The sequence below is a fragment of the Pseudophryne corroboree genome, chromosome 4 (assembly GCF_028390025.1).
Source record: "Pseudophryne corroboree isolate aPseCor3 chromosome 4, aPseCor3.hap2, whole genome shotgun sequence".
Lineage (NCBI taxonomy): Eukaryota > Metazoa > Chordata > Amphibia > Anura > Myobatrachidae > Pseudophryne > Pseudophryne corroboree.
Genome location: NC_086447.1, coordinates 392081995 through 392108975, shown reverse-complemented (window position 1 = coordinate 392108975; position 26981 = coordinate 392081995). Strand labels below are relative to the sequence as shown.

At 44.0% G+C, this 26981-nt stretch overlaps 1 protein-coding gene across 3 annotated transcripts in view; it reads right to left on the bottom strand.

Annotated features, from left to right (window-relative positions):
• The window catches only part of MLIP (muscular LMNA interacting protein), a 407542-nt gene that overhangs the window by 296840 nt on the left and 83721 nt on the right, over positions 1-26981 (bottom strand). The window lies entirely within an intron of this gene.

Sequence of the window (26981 nt, the reverse complement as noted above, 5' to 3'; positions counted from 1 at the left end):
GATCTTACCTGCTGGCTGCTTGGCAGGGTGTGAAATCCAAGTGCAGAGAGCCAGCATCATGGGGGGAGAGAGACCTGCTGTGCTGTCCCTGGTAGGTGCCGCCTATAGGCACGTGCCTTACATGCCTAGTGGTAAATCTGGCACTGACTGTACATTTATATTCATCAACCAATAACAGTATTGCTTTAAGTTGGTATTCAAATACATTACATTTTCATAATATAATTTAGTGCTAAATATATTCTGCGCTGACAGTATGCAACATTCTTATCCTATATAGATAACATATCGGGTTTAAAAAGAAGTGGTTAGCTCAGTGGTTCCCAAACTTTTCTGAACCACGGTGCCCTAGAGTATCAAAATTTTGTTTCACGGTACCCCTAGGCCAAAAGTTTCTAATTGAGAAATTTAGAAAGAAATATTAAATTAAGTAAATTGTGTTTATACAGTGTGTCTTCCTTAGGTTCAATTGTGTGGTGAGGGACAATCACAATTTAATCACATATTTTACGATTGGCAGCAACCAGCACTGTTTTGCCTATTACATTGCCCATATATCATTTGAATTTGTCCTGGACCACCAATCCAAGGCACCCCTGCAAGTTTCCAGAGGCACCCCAGGGTGCCACGGCACACAGTTTGAAAACCACTGGGTTAGCTTCTTAAAAGAAAAGTCAATGGGGCAGATGTATTAACCTGGAGCATAAGGAAGTGATAAACCAGTGATAAGTGCAAGGTGATAAACGCACCAGCCAATCAGCTCCAGTATGTAAATTAACAGGAGCTGATTGGCTGGTGCATTTATCACCTTGCACTTATCACTGCTTTATCACTTCCTTATGCCGGCTCCAGGCTTAATACATCTGCCCCAGTGAACCAGAGTGTATGTGGCACTGGTGCTGCTATAAATCAAACAACTTGAGCCCAGTTTCAAGTATATAGGGGAAATTCACCAACGCGCACCCCCGGCAGATTTCTGTGTTGCTGTAGAGATAGGAATTGTTTTCCCTTCTACTGAAGCTTGCACTAGTGCACTAGGCCCGGCCCCCTCTGGCATTAACACCCATTCCCTGCCCTTCCTCGCAGAGGGGGTGGCACCGGCAGTGTCAGACAGTCGGCTGCTTACCTCCTACCTGATTGCCTCCGCTGGTTTACTGGTCTCACATATTCGGATGCTGTGGTTGGTCACTCCGCTGCTGCCCTGCTGCTGCTTTGTAGTGAGTAGGCATTGATGTCCACATACCCCCTCCCACCTCCAGGACCAGGCTCGCCCCCTCCTGCTGATATACCCAGCTGCATCCCTCTTTTCTTGTACTCCTCCCATCCCGAGGCCCACCCCTCCTTACCCCCTGTCCTGTCTGAGCCTACCCTCTCTATACTCTGTTCTGGAGGTGGGTCTTCTGTACATGCAGCGGCAACCAGGAACCAGAGGAAAGAGGCAGTTACAGCATCCTCATTAAAAGTAAGTGCATGTGGAGGGTATGCTCTCATGTGATCTCATGTAATGGGAGGGTTAGTGGAGTAAAGTGCTGCAGTGATGTAGTGTGGGGCATTAGTGCTGTTATATAGTGTGTGTGTGTGTGTGTGTGTGTGTGGGGGGGGGCAGGCTAGTTATGTATTATGGGTTGGTAGTGCAGTGACGTAGTGTGGGGCATTCGTGCTGTTATATAGTGTTTGTGGGGGGGGAGGGTAGTTATGTAGTATGGGTAGGTAGTGCAGTGATGTATTGTGGGGCATTAGTGCTGTTATATAGTGTGGGGGGGCAGGGTAGTTATGTGGTATGGGTAGGTAGTGCAGTGGTGTAGTGTGGGGCATTAGTGCTGTTATATAGTGTGTGGGGGACAGGGTAGTTATGTGGTATGGGTAGGTAGTGCAATGGTGTAGTGTGGGTCATTACTCCTGTTATATATATATATAGTGTGTGTGTGTGTGTGTGTGTGTGTGTGTGTGTGTGTGTGTGTGTGTGTGTGTGTGTGTGTTTTGGCGGAGCAGGGTAGTTATGTAGTATGGGTAGGTGGTGTAGTATGGGCTGGGGTGTTAGTGCTGTTATGTAGTGTGTATGTGTGGGGAGGTAGTGCAATGGTGTTGTGATGTGAGGAAGTGTAGTGGTGCATAGTGGGGAGGTAGTGTAGTGCTGTTTTGTAGTATGGGTAGGTAGTACAGTGATGTACTGTGGGAAGTCAGTGCAGTGATACTCATGCGCACAGGGTGTGTCTGGTGTGCACAGGCACACCCTAATGTATAGAGCAACCCATAAGCAGATTCGGGGAAACGGGGGATAATTTTATTTTTATTTCACTTTTATTTTCTGGGGCATTAGTGCTACCAGTCTGCCCTCCACCAGTAAAGGCTGCTGGTTGTCCTTCAGCCTGTAAGCACCTCATCTGGACAGTTATGCATGCAACCCAGTTTCGCCTCACTCTACTGGCTTATACATCATTGTCTCCCTGCACACACTTGACACTATGTGGTGAAGAAGAGCCCAGCAGCCACCATGGGGACTCCAAGACACCATTCACATCCACCTTTGCCAGTCCAGGAGGTGAACACCCTGCGCCGATGGGAGGGACATCACCGACCAGGCGAACAGCCCAGCCACTGGTCAAAGGAATCTGCAGTCTCTGGACTGCCCACCAGGCCAGCCATCCCCAGGAGGACGCCAGTGTCATGGTCCAGACACCCAGCAGGCCACGCCATAAAGAGAATGCCGCACCAGTCGGGACAGGCACACCCCAGCTTTCCCCAGTGCTTTACAATGAGTCCAGTCACTTGAGCTCAGCAGCAGCTTCATTCAGTGGCACAACTCTACTGACTCCCCCTGTGTAACCCTGGCCTATCCCATTACATAGCTGAGAGGGGCCAGGAGGGTGAGAGTAGTGCAAGTGGGTGACTAGGCTGCTATGGGGAGCTGGTGACTGACTAAACTGAAAGGAGCACAGGATGCAAAGTTTGACATGAGGGGGAAGAGGAGGAGAATGCTGGCGTAAGGGGACTGGGTGAGGCTGAGAGGCACAGAGTGAAGGACGGGAGGCTGAGAGGAAGAGAGTGAAGGGTGGGAGGCTGAGAGGCACAGAGTGAGGTGAGAAGACAGAGGCACAGAATGAAGGGTGGGATGCTGAGAGGCACAGAATGAAGGCTGGGAAGTTGGGAGGCACCGAGTGATGAAGTGGGCGGCTGAGAGGCACAGAGTAAGGGGGTATCTGAAAGGCACAGAGTGAAAGGCACATGGTGAGATATGCAGGTGGGGGATGATGGTGTGGCAGAGAGAAGCAGAAGGTAGATGATGGTGCAGCTGAGAGACGACTCATGGAGGATATGATGGTGTTGCTGAGAGACACAAGGTGGAGACTGTGTGGCTGAGAAAAATGCAGCCTGGAGATGTTGGTTTGGCTGGGAGATGCAGGGCGGGGATGATGGTGTGGCTGAGAGATGCAGGATGGACATGGTGTGGCTGAGAGGCGCAGGCGGGAGATGATGGTGTGGCTGAGAGGTGCAGGGGGACATGATGGTGTGGATGATAGTTTTGGGGTGGAGATGATGGCGTGGGTAAGAGAAGTGGGGGGAGATTATGGTGTGGCTAAGAGGTGCGGCAGGAGATGATGGTGTGGCTGAGAGACGCAGGTGGGAGATGATAGTGGGACTGAGAGACTCAGAGGGGAGGCGGTGACACAAGTCTGGCTGAAACTCTTGTATAATGATGACCTTGGTTTTATTCCTATACAAACAGGCCTCTTCCGGATCATGTGATATCCTACCTGATAGTGAATACAGACTGAAGGCGCTGTCTGACCGTGAAGGATACATTTCTTCAGAGGTACACCGTTGTGAGGAACCACCATTTAGGTAAGGTGCATATGGAATGGAAAGGAATGCCAATAGGCGGTGATAGACAAGCCCATCTGACGGTGCAATAAAATGTGCTGTGCATGCCTAAGGATGTAGTATGGGGAGATAGTGTTATAATATTGACCCTGTTGAAGCTGTCCCCTGCCGGAAGGAGGATGCTGGTTAAAAAAAGGGCAGACTAGATGGGTCAAGTGGTTCTTATCTGCCGTCAAATTCTATGTTTCTATTGCAACCTTGCATCCTCCCCCTCTTCTTATATTGATAGGGTACCCACAGGTTTGTTACCCAGAGACCTCACAAACCTTAATACAGCCCTGAAGGTAGCGCAGTATTGTGGTGTGGGAAGGTAATGCAGTAATGTGGTGAGGGAATGTATAAATACTGCAGGAATGTAATCTGGGGAGGTAGTGAAGTGAAATACTGTAGTGTGGAGATGTAATGTGGGGAGGTAGCATAGTGATATACTGCAGGGATGTAGTGTGAGAAGGTAGCATAGTGATGTAGTGTTGGGAAGTAGTTTGGGGAGGTAGATATAGTGAGGGAGTGCAGTGTGGGGAAGTAATGTAGTGGTGTAGTGTGGGGAGGTAGTGCAAGGATAGTGCAGAAATGCAGTGTGGGAAGGTAGTATAGTGATGTAGTGTGGGGAGGTAGTGCAGTTAATGATATGTCACCACAACCCCCTACTCATTGGGAAGAACTTCTCTATGGTTCTGGTCACACAACCTGTGACGGCTCATAATAGGCCCTTCTGAAATTTCATCTCCAGGCCATGTGGACCTTAATCTGGCACTGGCCAGCAGGTGCGAGAACTTCTTTTCAGCTCACTATCCCCAGGGGTGGCAAGCTGAAATGCGCAAAAAGTGACCATTTTGGGTGGCCAAATGGGACTTTTCCCCATTAAGAGTATAATACTTCACTCATAAGACATTTGTTTTATAGCAACACCAGGCCTCTTACTGTACATTCTGATTCACTTTAATAATATACTCATTAAGAAATAAGGACAAACAAAACAATTTGTTACAATTTTAAATTTTGGCAGAATTTGATTGTTTTATGGGTACTGAATGAACTCTCAAAACAAATAATATAAAACATGTGTATCTGCAATTAATTTTGAAGTGCAATATGTTGAACATTGTATAACAATGTACACTGCTCAAAAAAATAAAGGGAACACTAAAATAACACATCCTAGATCTGAATGAATGAAATATTCTTATTAAATACTTTGTTCTTTACATAGTTGAATGTGCTGACAACAAAATCACACAAAAAGTATCAATGGAAATCAAATTTATTAACCCATGGTGTTCTGGATTTGGAGTCACCCTCAAAATTAAAGTGGAAAAACACACTACAGGCTGATTCAACTTTGATGTAATGTCCTTAAAACAAGTCAAAATGAGGCTCAGTAGTGTGTGTGGCCTCCACGTGCCTGTATGACCTCCCTACAACCCACACAAGTGGTTCAGGTAGTGCAGCTCATCCAGGATGGCACATCAATGCGAGCTGTGGCAAGAAGGTTTGCTGTGTCTGTCAGCGTAGTGTCCAGAGCATGGAGGCGCTACCAGGAGACAGGCCAGTACATCAGGAGACGTGGAGGAGGCCGTAGGAGGGCAACAACCCAGCAGCAGGACCGCTACCTCCGCCTTTGTGCAAGGAGGAACAGGAGGAGCACTGACAGAGCCCTGCAAAATGACCTCCAGCAAGCCACAAATGTACCTGTGTCTACTCAAACGATCAGAAACAGACTCCATGAGGGTGGTATGAGGGCCCGATGCCCACAGGTGGGGGTTGTGCTTACAGCCCAACACCGTGCAGGACCTTTGGCATTTGCCAGAGAACACCAAGATTGGCAAATTCGCCACTGGCGCCCTGTGCTCTTCACAGGTGAAAGCAGGTTCTCACTGAGCACATGTGACAGACGTGACAGAGCCTGGAGATGCCATGGAGAACGTTCTGCTGCCTGCAACATCCTCTAGCATGACCGGTTTGGCAGTGGGTCATGAATGGTGTGGGGTGGCATTTCTTTGGGGGGCCACACAGCCCTCCATGTACTCGCCATAGGTAGCCTGACTGCCATTAGGTACTTAGATGAGATCCTCAGTCCCCTTGTGAGACCATATGCTGGTGCGGTTGGCCCTGGGTTCCTCCTAATGCAAGACAATGCTAGACCTCATGTGGCTGGAGTGTGTCAGCAGTTCCTGCAAGACGAAGGCATTGATGCTATGGACTGGCCTGCCCGTTCCCCAGACCTGAATCCAATTGAGCACATCTGGGACATCATGTCTCGCTCCATCCTCCAATGCCACGTTGCACCACAGACTGTCCAGGAGTTGGCGGATGCTTTAGTCCAGGTCTGGTAGGAGATCCTTCAGGAGACCATCCACCACCTCATCAGGAGCATGCCCAGGCATTGTAAGGAGGTCATACAGGCACGTGGAGGCCACACACACTACGGAGACTCATTTTGACTTGTTTTAAGGACATTACATTAAAATTGGATCAGCCTGTAGTGTGTTTTTCCATTTTAATTTTGAGGGGGACTCCAAATCCAGACCTCCATGGGTTAATAAATTTGATTTCCATTGATAATTTTTGTGTGATTTTGTTGTCAGCACATTCAACTATGTAAAGAACAAAGTATTTAATAAGAATATTTCATTCATTCAGATCTAGGATGTCTTATTTTAGTGTTCCCTTTATTTTTTTGAGCAGTGTATATAAATTTACATCACATATTTTTAACCTTAAATGTAATATTAAAAACATAAGGGGTCCATGTACTAATGGGAACTATGGGGCCAAACAAAAAATTCAGAGAAAATTGACTTTTGATATGTACGAAATGGTTTTCTCTGCATGCAGCTGCACTATAGGGGACCCAGGAGAGAGGTGAGTTACACACAATGCAGTGAGGAAATGTGTATGTGCAATCACCGGGCAGTGAGTGACTTTTTTTGTTCACTCTCCTTGGAGGGAGAGTGAACGATACATGGACCCCTTAGTTTGAACTAGAATTAAAAAGATTTATAAATATTTTCAGAGCCAAACAAATCTTATCAGCAGCACACACATTTTTTGAAAGTGAACTACAAAAGACTTGTGCAAGTCCTATTCCATAAGATATATAAACAATGGTTCTGAAAAATAAAAACTAGGGCCTTAATTTAAGGTAAGCTGCAAACGTTTAAGCCAAAAGTAGGCATAACCAACAGCTGAAAAATATATATAGCGCAATATAAAAGTACTTGGGGGGTCATTCAGATCAGATTGCTGGGCTGCGTTTTTTGCTGCCCTGCGATCAGATAGTCGCCGCCTACAGGGGGAGGCTTAAATCGCTGTGCAGGTGTGCGATCGCATGTGTAGCAGAGCTGCACAAACAGATTTTGTGCAGTCTCTGCGCAGCCCAGAACTTACTCTTCCCATGCGATTGTTTCCTGTTGATCGGGGTCGGAGCTGACGTTAGACACCATCCCTGAAAAACACCTGAGCCCGTCTGCGTTTTTCCAGACACTCCTGGAAAATGCTCAGTTGACACCCACAAACGGCCTTTTCCTGTCAATCACCTTGCGAATTCCTGTGCATTTGGATTTTTCGCACCATCCCGTCGCTAGGCACCAATGCCCAGTGCTGTTGTCCGATGTGCCTGCACCTTGCCGGTGCATACGCATGCGCAGTTTGGATCTGATCGCACGCTGTGCGAAAACGCACAGCAGCGATCAGATCTGAATGACCCCCTTGATCAGATATTTTCATAAAACAAAAACAACAATGGGGCATTCAGAGTGTCCCACATCAGTATGTCATGTTTTTAGGAGTTTGGGAGGACATGAACTAAGCAGTGATAACAGTGGAGAAGTGAGCCAGTGGAGAAGTTGCCAATGGCAACCAATCAGCTGCACTGTATATTTTTATAGTATGCAAATTATAAATGTTACATCATTACTGATTGGTTGCCATGGGCAACTTGTCCACTGGCTCACTTCTCCACTTTTATCACTACTTAGTACATGTCCCCTTTGTATGAAATGTCTACAATCAAAATCCCAACAGTCAAAATCCCGACAACGATTGACTGACATTCAAAATAGCGACATTTAAAATACCGACAAGGTCAAAATAGCTACATTCAAAATACCGACAAGGTCACAATACTGACATTTAAAATACCGACAAGGTCAAAATACCGACATTTAAAATGTTGACAGGTCAAAAAGTCGACACAAGTTATTAATTTGTGTGTGTATGTCGACATAGGTCGATATGGACACCATATAAACGCGCTCGGCACACTATTATAGTCTCCCTCCAGGTCCACTGGGATGGTAAAGTATGAACAAGTCTGTTTAAATGAAAAAATCCTGAAAAACTCTTTGACCTGTTGACATTTTAAATGTCGGTGTTTTGACCTTGTCGGTATTTTAACCATGTCAGATTTTGACCATCGGTCAATGGTTGTCGAGATTTTGAGCGTCGGGATTTTGATTGTATGTGAAATTGACTGCATCACATTTTTAGTATACTTTATAAATATCAGCCCTAACTGAATATGTAATTCTTCCAGCAATCCAGCTTTTCAGATTGAATGGGAAAGATAACCAACAGCCATGTACAAACTACAAGCACAAAGCACTTTACTGGTGCATTGTTCTCAACAATATCACATTATAGTAACATTGATATCAACATAAAATATCCTCACAAGATTAAAAAATAGGATTAGTACGATGGGGTATAGACAGGTCCAAAGAAGCCAGTGCACTTTAAATTTCTTCAACTGGGTGTTCTGGCTCCTCCCCTCTATGCCTCCTCCAACAGGTCAGTTATAGGTAAAACAGTGCCCAAAGAATGACATACTTGAGAGATGGAACATAACAACAATAAGTGTGGTGAGATTTACACACCAGCACACCAACATACAATTTAGCCAGCAACGTCTGGCAACATTAACAGCAACAGCTAAACAGGTAACACCTAGCAAAGAATCTACAGAAAGTCACCGCACAGAGGCGGGCGCCCAATATCCCTTATGGATGACAAGAAAAGGATTTACCGGTAGGTATTTAAAATCATATTTTCTCTAGCATCCATAAGGGATATTGGGGACATATTAGTATGATAGGGATGTACCAAAGCTTCCAGAATGGGCGGAAATGTGCGGAGACATCTGCAGCACCGCCTGCCCAAACTGTATATCCTCTTTGGCCGGGGTATTAAACTTGTAGAACTTCACAAAGGTGTTCTTCCCCGACCGGGTAGCAGCTCGGCATAGTTGTAGGGCTGAGACTCCACGGGCAGCCACCCAGGAAGAGTCCACCAATCTGGTAGAGTGGGACTTCAGAGACTGTGGAACAGGTAAGGCTGCTGATGCATAGGCCTGTTGAATAGTAAGCCTAATCCAACGAGCAATGGACTGCTTTGAAGTAGGGCGACCCTTTTTCTGCGCATCATACAGCACGAACAAGGAATCTGTCTTTCTGATCCAAGCCATCCTCTTGACATAGATTTTCAAGGCTCGCACGGCATCCAATGCCTCCGGAGGAGCAAAAGTGTCAGAACTGGATGGAATCACAATAGATTGATACAAGTGAAACACGGAGACCACCTTTGGCAGGAACTGCTGTCTAGTCCTGAGCTCTGCTCTGTTCTCGTTAAAGACCAAGTACAGACTTTTGCACGACAAGGCCCCCAATTCAAAGACATGCCTAGCAGAAGCCAGGGCCAGTAACATCACAGTTTTTCACGTAAGGTACTTATCTTCTACCGTCATCAGAGATTCGAACCAGGAGGACTGTAGAAAACGTAACACTACATTCATATCCCAAGGTGCCATAGGCGGCACGAAAGGAGGTTGTATGTGATGCACCCCTTGCAAGAAGGTCTGAACTTCTGGCAAGAGAGCCAACCTTTTCTAGAAGAAGATGGAAAGAGCTGAAATCTCGACCTTAATGGATCCCAGATGTAAGCCCTGTCCAGCCTGAAGGAACCTTCCCAGGTGGAATTCTGCAGAGGGATATGTGTGTTCCTCGCACCAAGAGACATATCTCTGCCAAATATGATGATAGTGTTTTGACGTCACAGGTTTTTTGGCTTGCAGCATAGTGGCAATGACCTTTTTGTAAAGCCCTTTGTGAGCTAGAATGTTCCGATCAACTTCCATGTCATCAAACGAAGCTGCCGTAAGTCCAGGTAGACAAACGGTCCTTGTTGAAGAAGATCCCTTCTTAGTGGTAGAGGCCAAGGGTCCTCTACAGACATCTCCAGAAGAACCGCATACCACGCTCTTCAGAGCCAATCTGGAGCAATCAAGATTGCTTCCACTCTTTGATATCGGATCTGCTTTAGCACCCTTGGAATCAGTGGAATCGAAGGAAACAGGTAGACCAGCTGGTAATGCCAAGGCGATGTCAGCGCATCCACTGCGCTCGTCATGAGCAATAGCAGCAAAGCTTCTTGTTGAGATGAGAGGCCATCAAGTTGATCTGTGGGCAACCCCACCTGTCAATGATCTGTTGAAACACCTGAGGGTGTAGTCCCCACTCCCCCGGGTGGAGGTCGTGGCGACTTAGGAAGTCTGCTTCCAGTTGTCCACACCCGGAATGAAGATTGCGGACTGTGCTCTTGCTTTTCATTCTGCCCAGAGGAGTATTCTGGACACTTCTCACATGCAGGCCCTGCTTTTTGTCCCTCCTTGTCAATTGATGTACCCACCGCCGTGGCGTTGTCTGACTGTACCTCGATCACCTGATCCCAGAATATAGGGGATGACTGAATCAGAGCATTGTAGATACCACAAAGTTCCAGAATGTTAATCGGAAGTAGGGCCTCTTGGGCAGACCACCTGCCCTGGAACTGTGCCCCTTGGGTGACAGCTCCCCATCCACTCAGGGCCGCATCCGTCATGAGGAGAATCCAATCCTGAATCCCAAAGTGTTGACCTTCCAGCAGGTTGGAAGACTGTAGCCACAACAGGAGAGAAATCCTGGACTGGGGTGACAGCCGAATCATCCAGTGCATCAGAAGATGGGAACCGGACCACTTGTTCAAGATGTCCGATTGGAATGGTTTGGCATGAAACCTTCCAAATTGAATTGCCTCATACGAGGCCACCATCTTTCCCAACAATTTTATACAAAGCTGAATGCAGACTCAAGCAAGTTGGAGCACCATGCGAACCATTTCTTGAAGTGTTCTCACTTTTTGAGTGGGAGGAACACTTTCTGTGCTACGATATTCAGTATCATCCCCAGAAACAGGAGCTGCTGAGATGGTTCCAGGTGGGACTTCTGCAGATTGAGGATCCACCCGTGGTGAGACAGAAGTTGGATAGTGCACTCTATATGGAGCAATGGAAGCTCCCTGGAACTCGCTTTTATCAGGAGATCTCCAGGAATGGAATTACATTGACCCCCTGGACCCTGAGCGAAAACATCATTTCTGACATTACCTTAATGAACACCCTCGGAGCTGTAGACAGGCCAAATGGTAACGCCTGAAACTGGTAGTGATCGTTCAGTAGGGCAAACCTCAGATAGGCCTGATGAGAAGGCCAGATTGGGATATGTAGGTAAGTGTCCTTGATATCCAGGGACACTAGGAATTTCTACTGTTCCAGGCCTGCGATCACCGTCTCAAAGATTCCATCTTGAATTTGAAAACCTTCAGGTACAGATTCAAGGACTTCAGATTCAGAATGGGTCTCACTGACCCATTTGGTTTTGGTACTACGAACAGACTGGAGTAGTAACCCTGTCCTTGTTGTAGAGGGGGTACTGGAACAATGACCTGGGAATGGACCAACTTGTTTATGGCAAGTAGTAGCATGCCACGCATATTTTCCAAAGCTAGTAAGCTTGATTTAAAAAATCATTGGGGAGGAGTACTGTTGAACTCCAGCTTGTAACTCTTAGAGATAAGGTCCCTTACCCAAGCATCTTGGCAGGAACCGTCCCAGATGTGGCTGTAGTGACATAACTGAGCTCCCACCACGAGATCCCCTCGGAGTGGGTGGGCACCGTCATGCAGAAGTCTTTGCAGAAGCAGAGCTGGTGTTCTGAGATGACTGACTACGCTGTTCACATGAGATTGAGTCAGATGAACTAGGAGAGAATCTAGCATTACATACACTGCATAACTTCTGTTTTACCATTGTGAAGCAGAAACAAAATACACATATAACAAAGCCTGATATATATTAAAAGCCAGCCCTATTGCATGTGAGAGGAGACACAGGAGAGAGGACCCCAGCGCACCCAACGTTGCACAGCCCCAGTGAGACTGTCAGTGTTTTATATGTGTAAACAACAGTGAGACTGTAATATGAAAAATCCCTCAGAGGGATGTTAATTGTGCACAAATATAGCGGCTCTCCCCTTCTACATCCAGTACCAGCGATCCAGGGACTTAAATGGAGAAGCTGTTGACGTTGCTGCTGCTGCTATGCAAAGGAAGGCACCAAAATGCAGCTGAGCCCGCTCTCATGTAGCTCTGCCCCCCGCCATGGCGTCGGAGCTACTGCTGAATATTTATACTGCCCATGTCTCCCTATGTTTGTAGCCTCACGTAAATGCTTGGTACAACTTATATTAGCCAGTCTCATGCAGGGGCTACAGTGGGTCCCCCCCAGGAAGGACCCGTATGCCTCACCCACACTTCAGCCGCACATTAAACCGGGTGGCTTCTCTAGCGGGGTCCCCGGCGTGTACTCACCACCGATGATCACCTACAGGCAGTGTTAGGGGTGTGCGGCATGCTGCGGCTGCGACAGCCAAGGCGTCATGCCCCGCTGAACAAACAACCCCTCAGGACAGTGGTCCTGCAGAAATTTAAATTTTGAAGAAATTTAAAGTGCACTGGCTCCTTTGGACCCCTCTATACCCCATCATACTAATCTCTCCCCAATATCCCTTATGGATGCTAGAGAAACAAAGTTTTGCTTATGTGAGTGGGCACCAGACGCTGTTGCATATTCTCATCCCATCATTGTATCGTCTTTGATCACCAAACAAAATAGCCCCCCAACGGATTTAATCTCATCAGTTTCATCAGGTGTCCTGCACCCATCCCTTTCCCTTCCTTCATTTGAAGTAACCAGTATCAGTGCTATTGCCTTGACTGACTGACATTAAAACTGTGGGGCAATGTATGTGGGTAATCAGCAACAACAGCCACCAAGCTGTGTAAAGTCGACATATCACACTACAACAATGATTTAGGTACTTCAGAGATGCATGGGGAAAAACAAACTGTAATGTCATGTAATTATGAAATATAAAAATCAAATAAACCCCATACTTTTGAAAAATAGACACATATAGGCTTTGAAAAAGCCTGATTGCATAACATACATTGACTTTTAAAATCACGTTCTCTTGATCTCTGTAGTTCGAATAACATTATGATTTATGAATGTATGACTGGAGTGAATATCAATAGTTAGATACGTGTATGTGGTGTATATACTTCTGTGGCAGGAGACATTGGAGTGTGACTATGCAATCTTACTGTAAGATGCTGCATATAAATACAGCAGCTCCAGGTACTTCAAGGATATTGATCTCATTGAACAGTATGGAATCACTCTATGATAAGTGAATCTTGTTGGCTTATACAGATTCGATCAAATTATTAGTATAGTTCCCTGGTAGTTAAAATATAAGTTAAAAAAATTATAAAATAATACATAGGAGTATTGCTGGGGAAAGGATATAATATATCTCAATATAACATGTAGAATGAGTTATTCGGTAGTTACAAGTAAACTTGAAAAAAAAATCATAAACAACATTTTTATTACATGTGTATTATTTTATACAATACTGTAAAAATGCCAACCTTATTTTTTCTAACTAAAGTAGTTATTGCAAAACAGCCAGTAGAGATATATATGTAAAGTGAATCTGTCACTAGTTATAGTTGGTAAAACATAGGCGTAACCTATTAATGCATAGACCTAATAAGACAGAAATGGAGTTGTTACTTAATATATGAAGTCTAAATACAGTACTGACAGTAAGATATTTCATTGGAATTCTGTAATAAGGAATATATAGAATTACAAAACTAGGTTACTGTATATACAGCAAACTGTAGATTCCTGTAAAATTCTCTTTACATAATTAGAGGCAGCATGTGAGGATTGTATATTGACATTTTTATTACACATCTTGAACAACCTTTTATTTCAGTTTCTAAAAAAAGAAATTCATTAAATTAAAAAGATAAATTGTTTTATTATCATTATTTTTAATTGAAGCTCTTTAGATAGTTGCCATAATCTTATTAGAGATAGCACCGCATTCTAGACATGTGTATTATAATAATAATAATAATAATAATAATAATAATAATAAAACAGAAGTTATAAAGCATTACAATGTCTGATATAGGTGATTATTTAAAATGATATACCAACTATGGGGTGGATTTTGTTTTTCCTTCAGAGACATTGTGCAGGGTCATCGGCAACCTACCAGGAAGAAGGCAGTGCCAAGAGTACATTATGAACTAGTAGATCAGCCAAATTCATTCACACCTAATATACCACATATTTAGTCATTTAGATATTTTGGCCAGAAACAAAAATTACGTCTGTTCATCCTGAAAGCTGATGTTAGATGTTAAATTAGTTTTTCTAAAGGGATACACATGGTAGCCATTATTACAATAGCACTAATACAAATTACTTGTATCATAAAGTTTATTCTTTCGTCTTCTAAATACTATTTTGTCAGCTCTGCTCCATTATCAGTAGTGAAGCTGAAACCATTCTGAAAATTGTCTTGAACTACTACTGTCATCAAATCTACACAGAGGAACAAAAAACACCTGACGTGCTTGTATAGAAGGGTATATAAATTCAAACTAAGTACACTAAATTACTGTGATTAAAGCAGATGCAATTGGTCAGAGTCTGAATTAAAAATCAGAACAAAAAATAAAAGAAATACACAGGAGTGCTAACAAAAACAGGATTAGAGATTGGGAAGGTGATAAAAAAATTCCTAAATTAATTCAACATAATAGATATTATATAAATTCTCTATCTTAATAGAGTAGCATTGTCTAAAAAAAAAAAAGAACACGTATTCCTAGCAAATAATAAATCAATGATACCTTTTAATGGATAGATCTATATGCAGAGAAAGTTCTCTACATAGTCCATGGGACCAGCCCATAGACTGGTAATAGATGTAAATATATTGCTGTCTAGACATATAAATGGTCATAACAATAGGATAAATCCAAAGCCTCACTGAACAGTAAGACATAAAGGGAATTCATCCTTATTGGAAGACAAAGTGTGTCTTGCAGTGACAACAGCTGCAAGTCAATAGGGCACAAACTGTCAGTGTGCTGGTTGTTATGCAGCTGTAAATAGATGTAACACAGGCTCGGATGTGTCCTCTGATGTTAAGCCTGTCTCCCAAGAGATTCCTCTGATACTTTGGAAATCAGCTGTAGAAGGATAAGGCACTAAATTGAAACACAAGCCTGGGATCTGGCTGAACATAATTAAACCACTAGGTGTATTCGAGCAAGGCCCCTTTAAGACTGTTTTGGTTGCTTATTTACCTTATTGTGATATCAACTGATTGCATGGATATTCATAATTTAGAATTTATTGGTGTGTTTCATTTTGTTTACAAACAGCTGGCCGTTCTCCTTCTTTCTTCTGGAAATACATCCCTCCCTTTTTGTTTTTATTAGTATGTGTTCTGCTGTCCTGTGGCGGTATAACATCTGTGTCATTTTGAATTGTTAATTAGTTATTAGTGGGTGCACTCACCTCCTGATGTTATGGCCAAACAAATGTTACCGCCAGGAGAACTGAACACCAATTTGTATGAGTGTATATGGTTGTCTTGTTTTGTCATCTGTTCTTGTTCCGTCACCATACTAACTTCAATCATTTCATCAGATTAAAATTAAATTCAATTGAAATTGTCAAAATAAAATGGGACCATACTTTTAATACCTACTCCTGTTGTATGTGTCTTTATTTATTAGTTATGTTTTAGATATATGTGTTAAGAGGGTTTATGCGAAGAAGGAAAAGAACAAGGAGTTTTTAATCAGTGTGCCTGACAGTGTTGTAGCCTGTCTCCCTGAAGGCAAATCATTTGGTGTACTTGTAATTAGTAGCAGGAGGACACAACACAAGTCAACGTTGTATCAGCTCACAGTAAACCACAGGTGGTGGGTATGGAGCCCAACTGTGGTAGTTGTTAAAGCTCAGAGGCAGGGCCATCTTAGCAGCATTGTAGGCGCTGTGCAAAACAATGCACTGAGGCCCCTACACACCCATTCACAGGAAAAAATAAAAAAAATCATAACTTACCCCTCATGCAGTCCCGCACTGTCTCTCCACATGCTTACTTACAGTGAATGGCTATCAGCACTCTGTTTGATGGATGGCTCCAGCCATCCACCAATCCGCATGCTTACAGCCATTCACTATCTGTCTGCAGGCGTGGGGGGCAGGTAGAGAATGCTGCCTGGCCACTCTTATTGTGCGTAATTTACAATCAGAACAGCCTGGCATAATTTTCTGCCTGACTCCCAAGAAGCACCAGAGGAACCAGCCTGGGCCCAGCCCACTCCTGCTCAAAGGCCCCTAGAATCGTGGGACCCTGGGAAGCTGCTCAGTGTACCTATACATTAAGATGGCTCTGCTCACAGGTGTTCAATATGGTCTGTCTCGGCAATAAGCAACAATCTCATTGTCTCGACTGTAGTGGGGATAGTGTCTGTACCCCTATTGAAAGTCTGCAAGGTCTAAAAGTCTAACAGTCTCACTCCTCATGTGTTTCCATGCTGCAGGTGCAATTTTTTGAGCTCTGAGTGGACTGTCAAATGTTCTGATATTTAATCCTCCGTTGATGCTTCAACCAGTGTTGTTACTGGGGCATGATGGGCCCACCCAGAAATGCAGTTGAGGCCCATGTTTAGGGGTGTGCACAGTCTTCATTGGAGTGTGGACAGCTGCCATATTAGCTTGCCTAACCATTAGAGAGTGCATGGATGGGCCCTTGATCAATATATATAGTAAATACTGCCAGCAGCAACTTACGCAGTACAACCCAGATGGCTGTCTCAGATGGTTCCTCCATTAGCAGGATGTACTATATGTGGATCTATTCATGCAGAGTATACAGTATCATACTATTACACACATCAGTCTCCCCATATGTCCCTTGGGTCCATATAAAGCTTATTTCTCACAGCATAACCTTCGTATTGTACTTTTCATTTGCTCCGGGCACTGAGAACCAAATAACAACCCTAAATGGCTGTCTAGCTCAGCTCCAGGAGTGGATGAGTACCAGTTGGCTGGGAGTGAATCCAGATAAAACAGAGGTCCTTATGATAGGACCACAACATCATAGGACAAGACTGCAGCATAGCCAACCAACTGGACTTACACTTGGGGACTCAGAATTACAAACCACTGATCATGTGCAGAATCTTGGCGTTGTCCTGGATGGTTGCTTGACGCTTAAACATCAGAAATCAGCCACAATGAAATCCTCATTCTTTCATCTGAGGAACATAGCCAGAATCAAGCACTTAATTCCCTCAGATGATCTGCCAAAAGTCATACATGCATTTGTATCATCACGATTAGACTACTGCAATGCATTCTACCTTGGTCTACCAGCAAAAGAATTGCACCACTTACAGCTGGTGCAAAACACAGCAGCCAGGCTGTAAACCAACCAGCCCCATTCTAGTCACATCCATCCTCTACTCACTTCACTGGTTGCCTGTAAGATGGTGAATCAACTGGCTTACTGAGTTTCAAAGCACTACATGACCAGGGCCCAAGGTACCTGAAGCAGCTTCTGACCCCATACTGCCTCACTCAATTACTGCGATCTGTAGATGAAGGACTTTTAGCAGTTCCTAGAATCTCCTATAATTCATTGGGGGATCGAGCTTTTAGCCATGCGCCTCTGACTCTGTGGAACTCACTTTCCCGCACTGTTCGAGAGGATCCCCACTCTAGGATCTTTCAAAAACAGACTCAAGACTTTTCTGTTTACTCACACATTTCCATAATGTCCCTTTAGTAATGATAGGGCAGATGTATTAACCTTGACAAGTGATAAACCATTGATAAACGCAAGGTGATAAACACACCAGCCAATCAGTTCCTAACTGTTAATTTGCATATTGGAGCTGATTGGCTGGTGCGTTTATCACCTTGCGTTTATCACTGCTTTATCACTTCCTTATGCCTTCTCCAGGTTAATACATCTGCCCCTAAATGCTCTCTGTATTTTAGTAAAAGCTTTTCTGTACATCATTGTTTCTGTACTATATTATGTTCATGCTATCTGTTAAGCGCCTTGAGTCCTATTGGAGAAAGATTGATATATAAATATAATTATTAATACCCAACATGGTTGACTCACTTGGTACACTCGTGGATAGAATAAGAAATTACCTGGATCTGATAATTATGTTGGGACACTAACCCTAGCGCTAGGATGCTGCAACAACCCATTCTGTGTAATCTCTTCTGGGAGTGACCTATTCCACCAAGGGTAATCTACGTAGTGTGCTCAAGATGGCTGCCTCACCTGGTACCTTTCATGGGTGGAATAGGAACCCCTAGGAATTTCTAGGAACCCCTAGAAATTATTACCCAGAATGTCTGTAGCAACCCTGCAGTATGCTTATTGTGTGCTCTAGAGTTTGTTGTACTTAGATATTTCTGTATGTATTTAAATTTGATGTTGCCTAATGCCTTTGTACTACAGTATGTACCATGTTTTTGTAATTATTTAAAATGACTTTGAGTTGTTGTTATTATTATTATTATTATTATTTTATAATATGTTTGAGCTATAATACTTAATTTTGATAAATATGATTGATAAATCAGGTTACCCATTTTCTGTTATTTCACTAATAATTGTTGAAAGTGACAGTGGTGACAGAGGGTCTCACACTTGTCAGATATCAGCGCATTGCACCCTGATGAAATTTAGGGCTGTTGTACAGTATCAAACAGTGAATAGAGTGGAGGAGTGGACCAGTGGAGAAGTTGCCAGTAGCAACCCACCAGCATCTACCTATCATATTATAGAATGTGCTTAAAAAATGCTTTCTCAAAGCTGATTGGTTGCTATGGACACCTTGTCCACTGGTCTACTTCTCCACACTGCTTAACCCCATATTTTCTTGCCAGGGAAACCTGGCTAGTTTTATCCTGCTCTAGTGTTATCCTCCACTTATCAGGGTCACCCCACTCTCCTCAGGTGTAGTGATGCTGAGCTGAATTACAGCACTTAGCCTATTTTTCCTGGCAGGCACCCGGAACACTATTCCATTTTCAGCCCTTGACCTTGGCATGTAAAATTGGCTTTGCTAGTTTATTATCAATAACTCTGGAGTCTGCATTAATACACCATCTGCATTCAGCTATTTATATTACTGTATAGAAGTACCATTGTTTATATTTAATTACATTTCACCATCAGTTTAAATTCTTTTATATTTGCCAGTACTCAATGTGTGTTCCCTGAGAAGATAACTGTGTGATTCATCTGCAACTAAACCTAGCCCCTGCATATCCACTTGCTATTATATTTACACATAGATAGATATTGATAAGACCAAATACTGTCATCCTATTCACTGCCTTTGCTTATATTAGTCAGCTTCTTCTGTTAACATCAAAATGAGATACTCTAACAAAGGAAACCCAGAGATGATTTCCAGAAGAAAAAAGTCCCTTTGTGGAGCACTCTTTTGTATGTATAATTAGTGATTTAATAAAACATAACTTTTATTCACTCTTGTTAAAAAACTAACTAGACATGAACATACAATACAAATACAATAAACATATATATATATATATATAATGCGCTCACCAAATAATAATGGTAGTGGTGGTATTTTAAAGCATCAAATGAGTAAATACATGTAACACATCACTACACCAATCGTTAAACTTTAATTCTAAAACTTTAGATGCTATTTCATAGTCATCTCCAGCTAATGGTACCCTTGAAATGAATCTTAGTGAATTAAACATTTTTCATACAATTCGTTCATAGGCTATCTGTTTATGATAACATACATTAAGTCATAAACGATATGCCACAGGTGCTGCATTTAAACATGAGATCATGATTTACATAAAGCCAAAAGAATAAATCATAACTCATGCTCCCAATGGTCAGAGAAAATTATCCTGAACATATGACTTTAAAAATTATTATCATGCAAGCTACCCAGAAAGCCAAATATCTGCATTAATACTTATTTCTTGTAACAGTTATTGTCATAGCATGGCTTCCATGCCCTCTCCCTTATATAAGTGTCAGGTATAAGTTTCAGTGCACAAAAATAGGATAGAAAGAGACAGCGTGAAGATATGCCGCCCCTTCTACTGCCGCCGTCTTCCGTGAGCGGACGGGGGTGAGAGCGGGACAGACAACCGTTGCTCACGAAACGGGAGATACAGTGATAAGCCCTTGCTCCTCCGTTTGCGGTGTTAGATGGCCCTGATTACACTAGGCATCGCAGGGACCAAATTCGCCACCGGGAGGAGGGCAGACACCGAAATTGATAAGATAGAGACACAAATCACGTATTGAATACTATAATAGTTAATTAATCTGATACTGGTTATGTCAATGGAATTAGTTCCAGACAGACCACGCTGTATGTGTCTAAACTATATCCCAAAAATTAAAATTTATTGTACTGGGTAACAATACATTGAGAGATTTACTGTCTCATCTAATCTAGTGCATTGGATTGAATTAATTAATGAGCAACACAGTATCCCTAGCATGAATGGATTCAAATAAATAACCGGTAGATTGAGAGATAGGGACAGCGTGGGAATCTGCAGCCCTTTCTACTGCCTCCGTCTTCAGTGAGCGGACGTAGGTGAGAGCGGAGCTTGCAGCACGCTGGCCGGAGAGAGAGATACGGTGTGCGGCCCCGTCTCCCGTGTGCGGTGTTAGGTGGCCCTGGTAACACACTGCATAGCAGGGACCAAATGCGCCGCCGGGAGAGGAGAAGACACCTGAAGGGGGAAAGACATGGTACCTGACTGGTTAGCTGGAGGGTGTAGATGTGTGAAGGCTGTTCCCCCTGCAGCGGGGAATCAGCAAACGGCCAGAACGCGTTTCACCACGGAGGGCTTAATCACCTGTGAGCCTTACCAGAGTTAGGAAGTGTGTCAGTATTTGAAGGAGGTATAACCAATCGTGGATCAGGGCCTGATTGCCCGGTGATTATTTGATAGGTTAATTGGTTGATTACCACAATGTCTAAGAATTTAACCCGATATTCAGAGCAGAGAAATTCAAATTAGAACCCTACCCGGATGGGGATACGTTTTCTATCTCAGAAAAATTCATTGAAACATAAAAGCAATCAATTAAGCACTGAAAAGAAAAAGAAAAAAAGGGAAAAAAAGAAAAAAAAAGAAAAAAAGAGAATAAAAATAAAAGATTATATAAAGAAAAATAAAAATAAAAAAGGAAAGAAAAAGAGAAAGAAAGAAGAAGAAAGAAGAATTATATTATTAAAATAAATAAAACACCTAATAATCAGTAGTGCTGTTAATGATAATTTTCTATCACAGGGGCACTTATTAAAGTATATAATCAATCAATTATACATTCAAGAAGAAATAAGGGGATACATAATAATGATAATGTCGGGCAGAATTTTTTATCCAAGATAGTCCACACTGTACGTGTCTTGGCTGTATCCTGGAAAGTGATCTTTGGTACTATGTAATAATACACTAAATAATTTATTAACTGTTTATGAGATCATAATGACTGGATGCTTGAATAGATTACCTACTGAGTGGTGGTGTTATAATTACCACTGAGGTGGATATGTGAATCTATTGACTTATGATCAATATACCCAAAAAGAAGGGGGGGTGGGGGGATTTTTTCTTCTTTATAATAGTATAAACAATTCCTGAATTATAAAGAAGAAAAAATCCCCCCCCCCCCCTTCTTTTTGGGTATATTGATCATAAGTCTATAGATTAACATATCCACCTCAGTGGTAATTATAACACCACCACTCAGTAGGTAATCTATTCAAGCATCCAGTCATTATGATCTCATAAACAGTTAATAAATTATTTAGTGTATTATTACATAGTACCAAAGATCACTTTCCAGTATACAGCCAAGACACGTACAGTGTGGACTATCTTGGATAAAAAATTCTGCCCGACATTATCATTATTATGTATCCCCTTATTTTTTCTTGAATGTATAATTGATTGATTATATACTTTAATAAGTGCCCCTGTGATAGAAAATTATCATTACAAGCAGAAAGCTCCACTAGACCTGAGCACAAAACCCTACTATTTATCCCCATATCTCACAGAATCCATCCAAACCTCGCCCCCCCTAAGGCTGTGAGAGTCCCCCAATACGGTGGAGCAAAGCTGCGGAATCGGGGAGCCGGTATACTGGCTCCCACGGATTGCGGCCTGCCCACCATACTGAAGCCGGGGCCTAAATTAAATTACAGGTGCTGACGCAGCGTAGCGGACCGGACCGTACAGAATACCAAGCCCGGAGGCCCGGAGGTATTCCCCAGACCAGACCGCACCCGCCTGCACCATCAGAGACCGGACCCCCTCCCCGAATCAATACAACACCTTGCTCGAGGAGAGAGAGGAGAGACGCCGGGGACACAGAGCTCCGGAGGTGGCGGCCATCTTGGGTCTCGGGACCTGCACAGCAGAGACGCGACGGGACAAACACACATCCCGGCGGCTGCATACGGCTGCATACAGCTACAGAGGTGAGCCGATCCCCTGCCTCACTCTCCCTCCACTAACACCCGCTCCGCACGTCAGCGGCCGGCCGCAGCTAGCAGCACCGAGCGGACTATTGGGGACACGCAGCAACAACACCGCACTGCGCCCCTGTCCTACAGCTGGCTCTCTTCATTATTATAACCCCGCTGAGATAGCAGACCCCCTGGACCCGCGTGTATACACCTCCCCAGACCCACTGATACCCTGGAACGGGGAATAGGTCCTGGCATCATAGCTGCTACTGGGAACCTGCTTATAAATATTTCCACACAGTCGTGCACTATACCACGCTACATAACTACCTAATCAATACCGAAGGGCCCATCCCCATAACTAATAGCCCTCGGACAGGGACGGGACCTGCCACTGGTCCACCCGCACCCATACTGTGCTGAATTGTATTTCATTCACTCACCCCTCCAACATCCACCGATACGTACACAAAAAGTGTGCAATAAATGACGGCGGCCATCTTGGGTCTTGAAAGAGGAGCTGACCCGGCTGCCCGAGGGATCCCTGGCATCTTGCAGCAAGCCTCTGTTCTCACCTGCTAGCCCCCAGGATCCCGTGTTACCCCCCCCCACACCTCAACTCACCCCAATACAACACAACCGTGTGTAACAAACACCCCCCCCTCTCCTCATCACAAAAACCGAGGCCCCCTACTTCCCAAGACCGAAGTCCAGAACGTTGGAGACCTCAGGCCTCTCTTGGAGGATATATATTCCCCAACATGGAAAGATACGTGGCCAAAACATCCCGTGCGAATAAAAATCCTCAAAACAAAAGTAAACCAACGGCCAAAGATAGAGAATCCAGCATTATCTCCCAGGGATCCCCATATTCACCAAACAGACAACTCTCTGACGATACGATACCTACTGACGTCCATGCTAGCCCGTCCTCAATACAAAGGGCCAGAGAAATTTCAGACATCATATCTCCTTTGTTGGATGCGAAATTAGCACCCCTAATGGAAGCAATTACGTCAGCAGCAGCGCAACTGACCCAACACACCCAACGCCTGGTTGAAGCCGAGGATCGAATATCTACCTTAGAAGACGACTACCAAACTATCCAATCCCAACAACAAACACACGACAACACCTTAGCGGCCATGTCCGACAAGATCGAAGATTTAGAAAATCGGAATCGCCGGAATAACCTGCGCCTGATTGGCCTCCCAGAAACCGTCAGACAAACAGATCTAATGGACTTGGTCACACAATGGCTCCCCACAACCCTTAACCTACCCTCTTCCCCTACCTCTTATCTGGTGGAAAGAGCCCATCGTATTGGCCCGGACAGGCAATCCTCACAATCCTCTCCATCACGCCCTAGACCAGTCATCTTCAGGCTATTAAATTACCTTGACAAAGTCAGGATCATGGAAGCATATCGCAAATGCCCTGACCTACGATATAAGGAATTCAAACTCCTTTTGTTTCAAGACTTCTCTCTTCAAGTCTCAACACAACGACGGGAGTTTTCCCCTATATGCAAAGAACTCCATACTAAAAACATCAGATTTGCCCTCTTATACCCGGCAAAACTGAGAATCCTTCATGACGGCAAGCCCTATTTCTTCGTCACACCAGAAACAGCTCGGAATTTCCTCAAGTCTCTCTCATCATCACCAACTACCCTTCGTATGGATGATGCTGACTGACTTTTCCAGACTCAAGTATCGCCCTCCAAAATTACATCTTTCTCCTTTGTCCAATGGATAACACATGGTTGATTGTTGTTATATGGTTGTTATTACCCCCCCCCCCCCCACACTAACCAACCTAAAGTTTCTGATACAGATGGACGGTTTTCGTTACTGTCTACCTTGGTTCAAAAATTTAAAAAATTGTTATGATTGGTGGCCGATACTACAGTGGCTACAATTTTTCTTTTGCACTATTTTGTTTGGTTATAATATGTATACCCTATCTCCGCTAGCTCGCCCGACACATCACACTAGTCCTCCCCCTGCAAGCTGGGACAGGGGAAAGGACTCTCGTTCGTGGCTTCTCCTGCTGCGTTCCACCAGACTGGGAATTGGATAATGACAGCCCCTAGGGACACTGGGACCTCTACTGAGGGCTCAAAGACGTGCCTTAAGCTAGTCTCATGGAATGTAGAGGGCCTGAACACACCAGTCAAGAGGAAAAAGGTATTAACCCACCTCAAAAAATTTCACCCTGATATAGTATTCTTGCAAGAAACACACTGGCGTCTCAATGATCCCAACACACTTAGAGACGTCTGGGTTGGAGACTTCAAAAGCGCTTCATATACAACAAAAACAAGGGGAGTACTACTTCTATTTCGCAGATCTTTGAACTATACGATCAAAGACGACTGGGTAGACCCCGAAGGCAGGTTCTTGTTCCTAAAGATGGAAATCGAGGGAGAACTCTTTACCTTAGCTTGTATTTACGCCCCTACAGGGCCGAATGCTTCCTTTTTCACAGACATCTATGTTAAATTGCAGGATTGGACGGAGGGAGTCTTGATCATAGGGGGGGACCTCAATATTGTATTAGACCCATTTTTAGATGTGTCCGGTGGCCCCAGACAGCTAAACCACACTAGATCACTTCCACCATCCCTATCACTACTGCAAGACTCCTTACAACTACTAGATCCTTGGAGATTCCTCCACCCTGACTCTAGGGAATACACCTTCTTCTCACACCCACATAAACTATTCTCCAGACTGGACTACTGGCTAGTACCAACCTCTTCAATACACAGAATAATAGACTCCACCATAGCCAATATACTCATATCTGACCACGCCCCCATCACCCTGACAATAAAACTAACCACACCCAGACACTACTCTTACACCTGGCGATTCCCTGAATATCTTGCCCACTCGGAAGACTTCAAACTCTTCTTGACACAATCATATCTCAACTATACACAGGATAATACAGCCCATATCAATGACGTAAATCTTTTCTGGCAGGCTTCTAAACCCGTCCTTAGAGGGCAAATTATTTCCTATGTTGCTGCCAGGAAAAGACAACTTCGAGAGAGGATGGCAGAGGCATCCCTTCAAGTAGCCGCGACCTATTCCCAATTGCTAGCGGACCCATCCGAGACTAACAGGAAACTATATAAAGACACCGAATCAATACATGACACTCTCTGTGCTGAACGGGCCAAACTATTTCTCTCCTTTCAATCTAATAAATACTTTCGCTGGGGCAACCGCCCAGGAAAGCTGTTAGCAAACATGGTGAAAACTCATGCCAAACCAAAATACATCACCTCAATTAGAGACACAGACGGACCCCCCTCAGGGACACAAGAACAGATTAGCGACACTTTCCTAACTTTCTTTGAGAAGTTATACACAGCACCGCCTGACTACCCCACAGCAGGAGAGGAGTTTTTGACACAGGCAAATCTCCCTACACTTTCTGAAGACGACAGAGATTTCCTCACCAGCCCCATTACTGCAACAGAATTGGAATCAACCATCAAATCCCTGACAAATGGGAAATCCCCAGGACCCGACGGTATGTCAGCAACCTATTACAAGCTACTCCTCCCACACATAAGCGAACACCTCAGGCGATTATATAATGCGCTTTTGGAGGGACACCCCGCCCCGACTGACTTCAACACGGCCCGAATCATAGTCCTCCCTAAACCCAATAAAGACCATACCCTAATCTCATCCTATCGCCCAATATCACTGCTAAACCAAGACTTTAAATTATTTACAAAAATTCTTGCCACTCGTCTCCAAGTAATCCTACCAAAACTGCTACATCCTGCCCAAACAGGATTTATGCGTAATAGACACTCAGTACATAATGTTCGCTCATTGCTGGCAGCTATGTATAAAACTCACGATTCAATGGAGCTAGACAATATGGTTTTGAGCTGCGACGCAGACAAAGCATTTGACCGAGTGTCCTGGGCCCACATAGACAGACTACTTAGACTTCAAAACTTTGGTACCGCTTTTGTTAAGATATTTCATATCATCTACCAAACGCCACAAGCCTTCTTGACGGTGAATGGCCACAATTCGAGACTATTCTCCCTATACCGCGGCACCAGGCAGGGTTGCCCTCTATCCCCCCTCTTATTCAATTTAGCTTTGGACCCTCTTCTTCGCCATTTCTACAGAGAAAATAGATGGCAAGGTATCAAACTGGCCAATCATGAAATTAAATTATCAGCATTTGCGGATGACATCCTACTTTACTTCAGCAATCCCCGAAAAGCCATGCCGCACCTACTTGACATTTTAAACTCATTTGAATTAGTATCGGGCTTTAAAATTAATCACTCC